The sequence below is a fragment of the Phalangium opilio genome, unplaced genomic scaffold (assembly GCF_054372755.1).
Source record: "Phalangium opilio isolate 3A_F unplaced genomic scaffold, DU_Popi_V2 ptg000021l_1, whole genome shotgun sequence".
Classification (NCBI taxonomy): domain Eukaryota; kingdom Metazoa; phylum Arthropoda; class Arachnida; order Opiliones; family Phalangiidae; genus Phalangium; species Phalangium opilio.
The window spans coordinates 5,117,885-5,129,055 of record NW_028324153.1 but is presented as its reverse complement, the minus strand read 5'-3'; the positions used below and the strand labels follow the sequence as shown (position 1 = coordinate 5,129,055).

The window sequence follows — 11,171 nt, the reverse complement described above, 5'->3', positions numbered from 1 at the left end:
CCATTTAATTTCTGAGCTTCCGTGGCTCAATGGCTAGCGCGTTCGGCTGTTAACCAATAGGTTGGTGGTTCGAGCCCATCCGGGAGCGGTGTTGTGAGGTCTCAGATGTGACGTAAAAAGTCAAGGTTTTTACACAATACCTGACGAGCATTTAATTTTTGGGCTTCCGTGGCGCAATGGTTAGCGCGTTCAGCTGTTAATCGAAAGGTTGGTGGTTAGAGCCCACCCGGGAGAGGTGTTGTGGGGTCTCAAATGAAACGTAGAAAGCAAAAGTTGTTCTACAATACCTGACAACCATTTAATTTCTGAGCTTCCGTGGCTCAATGGTTAGCGCGTTCGGCTGTTAACCAATAGGTTGGTGGTTCGAGCCCACCCGGGAGCGGTGTTGCGGGATCTCAAATGTAACGTAGAAAGCCAAAGTTTTTCCACAATACCTGACGACCATTTAATTTTTGGGCTTTCGCGGCGCAATGGCTAGCGCTTTCGGCTGTTAACCAATAGGTTGGTCGTTCGAGCCCATCCGGGAGCGGTGTTGTGGGATCTCAAATGTAACGTAGAAAGCCAAAGTTTTTCCACAATACCTGACGACCGTTTAATTTCTGAGCTTCCGTGGCTCAATGGCTAGCGCGTTCGGCTGTTAACCAATAGGTTGGTGGTTCGAGCCCATCCGGGAGCGGTGTTGTGAGGTCTCAGATGTGACGTAAAAAGTCAAGGTTTTTACACAATACCTGACGAGCATTTAATTTTTGGGCTTTCGTTGCGCAATGGTTAGCGCGTTCAGCTGTTAACCAATAGGTTGGTGGTTCGAGCCCACCCGGGAGCGTTGTTGTGGGATCTCAAATGTAACGTAGAAAGCCAAAGTTTTTCCACAATACCTGACGACCGTTTAATTTTTGGGCTTCCGTGGCGCAATGGTTAGCACGTTCGGCTGTTAACCAAAAGGTTGGTGGTTCGAGCCCATCCGGGAGCGGTGTTGTGAGGTCTCAGATGTGACGTAAAAAGTCAAGGTTTTTACACAATACCTGACGAGCATTTAATTTTTGGGCTTCCGTGGCGCAATGGTTAGCGCGTTCAGCTGTTAATCGAAAGGTTGGTGGTTCGAGCCCACCCGGGAGAGGTGTTGTGGGGTCTCAAATGAAACGTAGAAAGCAAAAGTTTTTCTACAATACCTGACGACCATTTAATTTCTGAGCTTCCGTGGCTCAATGGCTAGCGCGTTCGGCTGTTAACCAATAGGTTGGTGGTTCGAGCCCATCCGGGAGCGGTGTTGTGAGGTTTCAGATGTGACGTAAAAAGTCAAGGTTTTTACACAATACCTGACGAGCATTTAATTTTTGGGCTTCCGTGGCGCAATGGTTAGCGCGTTCAGCTGTTAATCGAAAGGTTGGTGGTTCGAGCCCACCCGGGAGAGGTGTTGTGGGGTCTCAAATGAAACGTAGAAAGCAAAAGTTTTTCTACAATACCTGACGACCATTTAATTTCTGAGCTTCCGTGGCTCAATGGCTAGCGCGTTCGGCTGTTAACCAATAGGTTGGTGGTTCGAGCCCATCCGGGAGCGGTGTTGTGAGGTCTCAGATGTGACGTAGAAAGTCAAGGTTTATACACAATACCTGACGAGCATTTAATTTTTGGGCTTTCGTGGCGCAATGGTTAGCGCGTTCAGCTGTTAACCAATAGGTTGGTGGTTCGAGCCCACCCGGGAGCGTTGTTGTGGGATCTCAAATGTAACGTAGAAAGCCAAAGTTTTTCCACAATACCTGACGACCATTTAATTTTTGGGCTTCCGTGGCGCAATGGTTAGCACGTTCGGCTGTTAACCAAAAGGTTGGTGGTTCGAGCCCATCCGGGAGCGGTGTTGTGAGGTCTCAGATGTGACGTAAAAGTCAAGGTTTTTACACAATACCTGACGAGCATTTAATTTTTGGGCTTCCGTGGCGCAATGGTTAGCGCGTTCAGCTGTTAATCGAAAGGTTGGTGGTTCGAGCCCACCCGGGAGAGGTGTTGTGGGGTCTCAAATGAAACGTAGAAAGCAAAAGTTTTTCTACAATACCTGACGACCATTTAATTTCTGAGCTTCCGTGGCTCAATGGCTAGCGCGTTCGGCTGTTAACCAATAGGTTGGTGGTTCGAGCCCATCCGGGAGCGGTGTTGTGAGGTCTCAGATGTGACGTAAAAAGTCAAGGTTTTTACACAATACCTGACGAGCATTTAATTTTTGGGCTTCCGTGGCGCAATGGTTAGCGCGTTCAGCTGTTATTTGAAAGGTTGGTGGTTCGAGCCCACCCGGGAGAGGTGTTGTGGGGTCTCAAATGAAGCGTAGAAAGCAAAAGTTTTTCCACAATACCTGACAACCATTTAATTTCTGAGCTTCCGTGGCGCAATGGTTAGCGCGTTCGGCTGTTAACCGAAAGGTTGGTGGTTCAAGCCCACCCGGGAGCGGTGTTGTGGGATCTCGAATGTAACGTAGAAAGCCAAAGTTTTTCCACAATACCTGACGACCATTTAATTTTTGGGCTTCCGTGGCGCAATGGTTAGCGCGTTCGGCTGTTAACCGAAAGGTTGGTGGTTCAAGCCCACCCGGGAGCGGTGTTGTGGGATCTCGAATGTAACGTAGAAAGCCAAAGTTTTTCCACAATACCTGACGACCATTTAATTTTTGGGCTTCCGTGGCGCAATGGTTAGCGCGTTCGGCTGTTAACCGAAAGGTTGGTGGTTCAAGCCCATCCGGGAGCGGTGTTGTGACGTCTCAGATGTGACGTAAAAAGTCAAAGTTTTTCCACAATACCTGACGACCGTTTAATTTCTGAGCTTCCGTGGCTCAATGGCTAGCGCGTTCGGCTGTTAACCAATAGCTTGGTGGTTCGAGCCCATCCGGGAGCGGTGTTGTGAGGTCTCAGATGTGACGTAAAAAGTCAAGGTTTTTACACAATACCTGACGAGCTTTAATTTTTGGGCTTTCGTGGCGCAATGGTTAGCGCGTTCAGCTGTTAACCAATAGGTTGGTGGTTCGAGCCCACCCGGGAGCGTTGTTGTGGGATCTCAAATGTAACGTAGAAAGCCAAAGTTTTTCCACAATACCTGACGACCGTTTAATATTTGGGCTTCCGTGGCGCAATGGTTAGCACGTTAGGCTGTTAACCAAAAGGTTGGTGGTTCGAGCCCATCCGGGAGCGGTGTTGTGAGGTCTCAGATGTGACGTAAAAAGTCAAGGTTTTTACACAATACCTGACGAGCATTTAATTTTTGGGCTTCCGTGGCGCAATGGTTAGCGCGTTCAGCTGTTAATCGAAAGGTTGGTGGTTCGAGCCCACCCGGGAGAGGTGTTGTGGGGTCTCAAATGAAACGTAGAAAGCAAAAGTTTTTCTACAATACCTGACGACCATTTAATTTCTGAGCTTCCGTGGCTCAATGGCTAGCGCGTTCGGCTGTTAACCAATAGGTTGGTCGTTCGAGCCCATCCGGGAGCGGTGTTGTGGGATCTCAAATGTAACGTAGAAAGCCAAAGTTTTTCCACAATACCTGACGACCGTTTAATTTCTGAGCTTCCGTGGCTCAATGGCTAGCGCGTTCGGCTGTTAACCAATAGGTTGGTGGTTCGAGCCCATCCGGGAGCGGTGTTGTGAGGTCTCAGATGTGACGTAAAAAGTCAAGGTTTTTACACAATACCTGACGAGCATTTAATTTTTGGGCTTTCGTGGCGCAATGGTTAGCGAGTTCAGCTGTTAACCAATAGGTTGGTGGTTCGAGCCCACCCGGGAGCGTTGTTGTGGGATCTCAAATGTAACGTAGAAAGCCAAAGTTTTTCCACAATACCTGACGACCGTTTAATTTTTGGGCTTCCGTGGCGCAATGGTTAGCACGTTCGGCTGTTAACCAAAAGGTTGGTGGTTCGAGCCCATCCGGGAGCGGTGTTGTGAGGTCTCAGATGTGACGTAAAAAGTCAAGGTTTTTACACAATACCTGACGAGCATTTAATTTTTGGACTTCCGTGGCGCAATGGTTAGCGCGTTCAGCTGTTAATCGAAAGGTTGGTGGTTCGAGCCCACCCGGGAGAGGTGTTGTGGGGTCTCAAATGAAACGTAGAAAGCAAAAGTTTTTCTACAATACCTGACGACCATTTAATTTCTGAGCTTCCGTGGCTCAATGGCTAGCGCGTTCGGCTGTTAACCAATAGGTTGGTGGTTCGAGCCCATCCGGGAGCGGTGTTGTGAGGTCTCAGATGTGACGTAAAAAGTCAAGGTTTTTACACAATACCTGACGAGCATTTAATTTTTGGGCTTCCGTGGCGCAATGGTTAGCGCGTTCAGCTGTTAATCGAAAGGTTGGTGGTTAGAGCCCACCCGGGAGAGGTGTTGTGGGGTCTCAAATGAAACGTAGAAAGCAAAAGTTTTTCTACAATACCTGACAACCATTTAATTTCTGAGCTTCCGTGGCTCAATGGTTAGCGCGTTCGGCTGTTAACCAATAGGTTGGTGGTTCGAGCCCACCCGGGAGCGGTGTTGCGGGATCTCAAATGTAACGTAGAAAGCCAAAGTTTTTCCACAATACCTGACGACCATTTAATTTTTGGGCTTTCGCGGCGCAATGGCTAGCGCTTTCGGCTGTTAACCAATAGGTTGGTCGTTCGAGCCCATCCGGGAGCGGTGTTGTGGGATCTCAAATGTAACGTAGAAAGCCAAAGTTTTTCCACAATACCTGACGACCGTTTAATTTCTGAGCTTCCGTGGCTCAATGGCTAGCGCGTTCGGCTGTTAACCAATAGGTTGGTGGTTCGAGCCCATCCGGGAGCGGTGTTGTGAGGTCTCAGATGTGACGTAAAAAGTCAAGGTTTTTACACAATACCTGACGAGCATTTAATTTTTGGGCTTTCGTGGCGCAATGGTTAGCGCGTTCAGCTGTTAACCAATAGGTTGGTGGTTCGAGCCCACCCGGGAGCGTTGTTGTGGGATCTCAAATGTAACGTAGAAAGCCAAAGTTTTTCCACAATACCTGACGACCGTTTAATTTTTGGGCTTCCGTGGCGCAATGGTTAGCACGTTCGGCTGTTAACCAAAAGGTTGGTGGTTCGAGCCCATCCGGGAGCGGTGTTGTGAGGTCTCAGATGTGACGTAAAAAGTCAAGGTTTTTACACAATACCTGACGAGCATTTAATTTTTGGGCTTCCGTGGCGCAATGGTTAGCGCGTTCAGCTGTTAATCGAAAGGTTGGTGGTTCGAGCCCACCCGGGAGAGGTGTTGTGGGGTCTCAAATGAAACGTAGAAAGCAAAAGTTTTTCTACAATACCTGACGACCATTTAATTTCTGAGCTTCCGTGGCTCAATGGCTAGCGCGTTCGGCTGTTAACCAATAGGTTGGTCGTTCGAGCCCATCCGGGAGCGGTGTTGTGGGATCTCAAATGTAACGTAGAAAGCCAAAGTTTTTCCACAATACCTGACGACCGTTTAATTTCTGAGCTTCCGTGGCTCAATGGCTAGCGCGTTCGGCTGTTAACCAATAGGTTGGTGGTTCGAGCCCATCCGGGAGCGGTGTTGTGAGGTCTCAGATGTGACGTAAAAAGTCAAGGTTTTTACACAATACATGACGAGCATTTAATTTTTGGGCTTTCGTGGCGCAATGGTTAGCGCGTTCAGCTGTTAACCAATAGGTTGGTGGTTCGAGCCCACCCGGGAGCGTTGTTGTGGGATCTCAAATGTAACGTAGAAAGTCAAAGTTTTTCCACAGTACCTGACGACCGTTTAATTTTTGGGCTTCCGTGGCGCAATGGTTAGCACGTTCGGCTGTTAACCAAAAGGTTGGTGGTTCGAGCCCATCCGGGAGCGGTGTTGTGAGGTCTCAGATGTGACGTAAAAAGTCAAGGTTTTTACACAATACCTGACGAGCATTTAATTTTTGGGCTTCCGTGGCGCAATGGTTAGCGCGTTCAGCTGTTAATCGAAAGGTTGGTGGTTCGAGCCCACCCGGGAGAGGTGTTGTGGGGTCTCAAATGAAACGTAGAAAGCAAAAGTTTTTCTACAATACCTGACGACCATTTAATTTCTGAGCTTCCGTGGCTCAATGGCTAGCGCGTTCGGCTGTTAACCAATAGGTTGGTGGTTCGAGCCCATCCGGGAGCGGTGTTGTGAGGTCTCAGATGTGACGTAAAAAGTCAAGGTTTTTACACAATACCTGACGAGCATTTAATTTTTGGGCTTCCGTGGCGCAATGGTTAGCGCGTTCAGCTGTTAATCGAAAGGTTGGTGGTTAGAGCCCACCCGGGAGAGGTGTTGTGGGGTCTCAAATGAAACGTAGAAAGCAAAAGTTGTTCTACAATACCTGACAACCATTTAATTTCTGAGCTTCCGTGGCTCAATGGTTAGCGCGTTCGGCTGTTAACCAATAGGTTGGTGGTTCGAGCCCACCCGGGAGCGGTGTTGCGGGATCTCAAATGTAACGTAGAAAGCCAAAGTTTTTCCACAATACCTGACGACCATTTAATTTTTGGGCTTTCGCGGCGCAATGGCTAGCGCTTTCGGCTGTTAACCAATAGGTTGGTCGTTCGAGCCCATCCGGGAGCGGTGTTGTGGGATCTCAAATGTAACGTAGAAAGCCAAAGTTTTTCCACAATACCTGACGACCGTTTAATTTCTGAGCTTCCGTGGCTCAATGGCTAGCGCGTTCGGCTGTTAACCAATAGGTTGGTGGTTCGAGCCCATCCGGGAGCGGTGTTGTGAGGTCTCAGATGTGACGTAAAAAGTCAAGGTTTTTACACAATACCTGACGAGCATTTAATTTTTGGGCTTTCGTTGCGCAATGGTTAGCGCGTTCAGCTGTTAACCAATAGGTTGGTGGTTCGAGCCCACCCGGGAGCGTTGTTGTGGGATCTCAAATGTAACGTAGAAAGCCAAAGTTTTTCCACAATACCTGACGACCGTTTAATTTTTGGGCTTCCGTGGCGCAATGGTTAGCACGTTCGGCTGTTAACCAAAAGGTTGGTGGTTCGAGCCCATCCGGGAGCGGTGTTGTGAGGTCTCAGATGTGACGTAAAAAGTCAAGGTTTTTACACAATACCTGACGAGCATTTAATTTTTGGGCTTCCGTGGCGCAATGGTTAGCGCGTTCAGCTGTTAATCGAAAGGTTGGTGGTTCGAGCCCACCCGGGAGAGGTGTTGTGGGGTCTCAAATGAAACGTAGAAAGCAAAAGTTTTTCTACAATACCTGACGACCATTTAATTTCTGAGCTTCCGTGGCTCAATGGCTAGCGCGTTCGGCTGTTAACCAATAGGTTGGTGGTTCGAGCCCATCCGGGAGCGGTGTTGTGAGGTTTCAGATGTGACGTAAAAAGTCAAGGTTTTTACACAATACCTGACGAGCATTTAATTTTTGGGCTTCCGTGGCGCAATGGTTAGCGCGTTCAGCTGTTAATCGAAAGGTTGGTGGTTCGAGCCCACCCGGGAGAGGTGTTGTGGGGTCTCAAATGAAACGTAGAAAGCAAAAGTTTTTCTACAATACCTGACGACCATTTAATTTCTGAGCTTCCGTGGCTCAATGGCTAGCGCGTTCGGCTGTTAACCAATAGGTTGGTGGTTCGAGCCCATCCGGGAGCGGTGTTGTGAGGTCTCAGATGTGACGTAGAAAGTCAAGGTTTATACACAATACCTGACGAGCATTTAATTTTTGGGCTTTCGTGGCGCAATGGTTAGCGCGTTCAGCTGTTAACCAATAGGTTGGTGGTTCGAGCCCACCCGGGAGCGTTGTTGTGGGATCTCAAATGTAACGTAGAAAGCCAAAGTTTTTCCACAATACCTGACGACCATTTAATTTTTGGGCTTCCGTGGCGCAATGGTTAGCACGTTCGGCTGTTAACCAAAAGGTTGGTGGTTCGAGCCCATCCGGGAGCGGTGTTGTGAGGTCTCAGATGTGACGTAAAAGTCAAGGTTTTTACACAATACCTGACGAGCATTTAATTTTTGGGCTTCCGTGGCGCAATGGTTAGCGCGTTCAGCTGTTAATCGAAAGGTTGGTGGTTCGAGCCCACCCGGGAGAGGTGTTGTGGGGTCTCAAATGAAACGTAGAAAGCAAAAGTTTTTCTACAATACCTGACGACCATTTAATTTCTGAGCTTCCGTGGCTCAATGGCTAGCGCGTTCGGCTGTTAACCAATAGGTTGGTGGTTCGAGCCCATCCGGGAGCGGTGTTGTGAGGTCTCAGATGTGACGTAAAAAGTCAAGGTTTTTACACAATACCTGACGAGCATTTAATTTTTGGGCTTCCGTGGCGCAATGGTTAGCGCGTTCAGCTGTTATTTGAAAGGTTGGTGGTTCGAGCCCACCCGGGAGAGGTGTTGTGGGGTCTCAAATGAAGCGTAGAAAGCAAAAGTTTTTCCACAATACCTGACAACCATTTAATTTCTGAGCTTCCGTGGCGCAATGGTTAGCGCGTTCGGCTGTTAACCGAAAGGTTGGTGGTTCAAGCCCACCCGGGAGCGGTGTTGTGGGATCTCGAATGTAACGTAGAAAGCCAAAGTTTTTCCACAATACCTGACGACCATTTAATTTTTGGGCTTCCGTGGCGCAATGGTTAGCGCGTTCGGCTGTTAACCGAAAGGTTGGTGGTTCAAGCCCACCCGGGAGCGGTGTTGTGGGATCTCGAATGTAACGTAGAAAGCCAAAGTTTTTCCACAATACCTGACGACCATTTAATTTTTGGGCTTCCGTGGCGCAATGGTTAGCGCGTTCGGCTGTTAACCGAAAGGTTGGTGGTTCAAGCCCATCCGGGAGCGGTGTTGTGACGTCTCAGATGTGACGTAAAAAGTCAAAGTTTTTACACAATACCTGACGAGCATTTAATTTTTGGGCTTCCGTGGCGCAATGGTTAGCGCGTTCAGCTGCTATTTGAAAGGTTGGTGGTTCGAGCCCACCCGGGAGAGGTGTTGTGGGGTCTCAAATGAAGCGTAGAAAGCAAAAGTTTTTCCACAATACCTGACAACCATTTAATTTCTGAGCTTCCGTGGCGCAATGGTTAGCGCGTTCGGCTGTTAACCGAAAGGTTGGTGGTTCAAGCCCACCCGGGAGCGGTGTTGTGGGATCTCGAATGTAACGTAGAAAGCCAAAGTTTTTCCACAATACCTGACGACCATTTAATTTTTGGGCTTCCGTGGCGCAATGGTTAGCGCGTTCGGCTGTTAACCGAAAGGTTGGTGGTTCAAGCCCACCCGGGAGCGGTGTTGTGGGATCTCGAATGTAACGTAGAAAGCCAAAGTTTTTCCACAATACCTGACGACCATTTAATTTTTGGGCTTCCGTGGCGCAATGGTTAGCGCGTTCGGCTGTTAACCGAAAGGTTGGTGGTTCAAGCCCATCCGGGAGCGGTGTTGTGACGTCTCAGATGTGACGTAAAAAGTCAAAGTTTTTACACAATACCTGAAGAGCATTTAAATTTTGGGCTTCCGTGGCGCAATGGTTAGCACGTTCGGCTGTTAACCAATAGGTTGGTGGTTCGAGCCCAACCGGGAGAGGTGTTGCAGGGTCTCAGATGTAACGTAATAAGTCATAACTTATCCACAATTATATAAAAAAGACTTGGTTTGCCCAAGCCTTAAAAACAAAACGATAAGAGTTTTTCCAGTTGTCTGAAGCGCGGATATTATTTTTTTTTCTATTGAATTTTAAAGACAATCCGTATTTTACTACTCTTTAGAATTTAATTCAATCACCTGATTTTACTGCTAATGGATTAGTTTCCTATAAATTAATTGAAATAAAAAAATACTTATCTCAGATTTTTCAAGAACAATTCCATTTTCCTGAAACATTTTATCATGAAATTTCTTCTTTTCAATGGTGAACGTACTTTAATTTTCAAATATTACTCTCATTAATGATGTATTATATGCGGTCTTTTCGAACACAAAAGGGGGCTGTTATCACCTTTCTTATATTTGATAAAGGGGTTCGTTTCTTCTTTAAGCACAGTCACAATTATTGAACTGTGTATATCAGTACTTGTGGGGAAGATTTTAGAAGTGTTGTTTGAGTTGCTATTTAGTTGACAACATTATGAAAACTTGATGTGTTTAAAACCTTTTGAAAGGATAATTCTCGGAAATTAAAAAAGAAAGAGTCAATTTGATTAACACGATATCCCTCAAAATAATAAATGTATGATAAAATGTTTCAGGAAAATGGAATTGTTGTTGAAAAATCTGAGATAAGTATTTTTTTATTTCAATTAATTTATAGGAAACTAATCCATTAGCAGTAAAATCAGGTGATTGAATTAAATTCTAAAGAGTAGTAAAATACGGATTGTCTTTAAAATTCAATAGAAAAAAAAATAATATCCGCGCTTCAGACAACTGGAAAAACTCTTATCGTTTTGTTTTTAAGGCTTGGGCAAACCAAGTCTTTTTTATATAATATCTGTTCCTTCAGCCTTAATTTGTAATAATCTATTATAAAAATAATAATATGCTTGTCAAACGTCATTAATTCGATGTTCCAGTAAGATGTTCGTGAGCATATTGGCTCACTCCAAGTGTCTCTCATTATTTTATGGGAATGTTTAAAATTTTAAATCATTTGGCAGGGGAATGGTAAATTAATTCAAAATAGATAGGCGGGTGGTAACTTATTTCATGTAAAATGGCGGTTGGTGACTCAATTAAGTTTAGTTGACCTTTTTGTATAGATTTAAAAAAAAAGTTATTTCTAAACCACGCGCCAGCACGCGCACATTTCATTGAAAGTTTGTTTTTTAAGAATTTTCCCTTCTATATACTAAGAATCTTCATCAAAAATAGACGAGCTTTCCAAGACTCGAACCTGCAATGTTTTGCATCGAATGCAAACGCGTTATCCATTACGCCACAAGCCCGTACTTCGAAACAATAAAATTATCCAATCATTGTATTTTTGGATTATTTCATTTATGTTGAATAAAAGATCTGTAAAAATAAACAACGAGCTTGCCAGGACTCGAACCTGCAATCTTCTGCTCCATAGGCAGACGCGTTATCCTATGCGCCACAAACCCGATGGAGGCTAACAAAATGCCATGCAAACAGTGTAATATATGTAACGGTTTTACCATGATTTATAATTTAATTAAAATAAAATACTTAGACTTAATTGTTCTTAATCAAACTTCAGAAGTTCATCATTCAATAAGTGCTTGATAAATCAAAAGTGTTCCGA

The 11,171-nt window shown here is 45.9% G+C and overlaps 1 non-coding gene across 1 annotated transcript; it reads left to right on the top strand.

Annotated features, from left to right (window-relative positions):
- Positions 1-8,832: 8,832 nt before the first annotated feature.
- TRNAS-GCU (transfer RNA serine (anticodon GCU)) lies at positions 8,833-8,905 on the top strand. The gene has a single exon. It is a non-coding gene; the product is annotated as a tRNA-Ser (tRNA).
- The last annotated feature ends 2,266 nt before the right edge of the window (positions 8,906-11,171 follow it).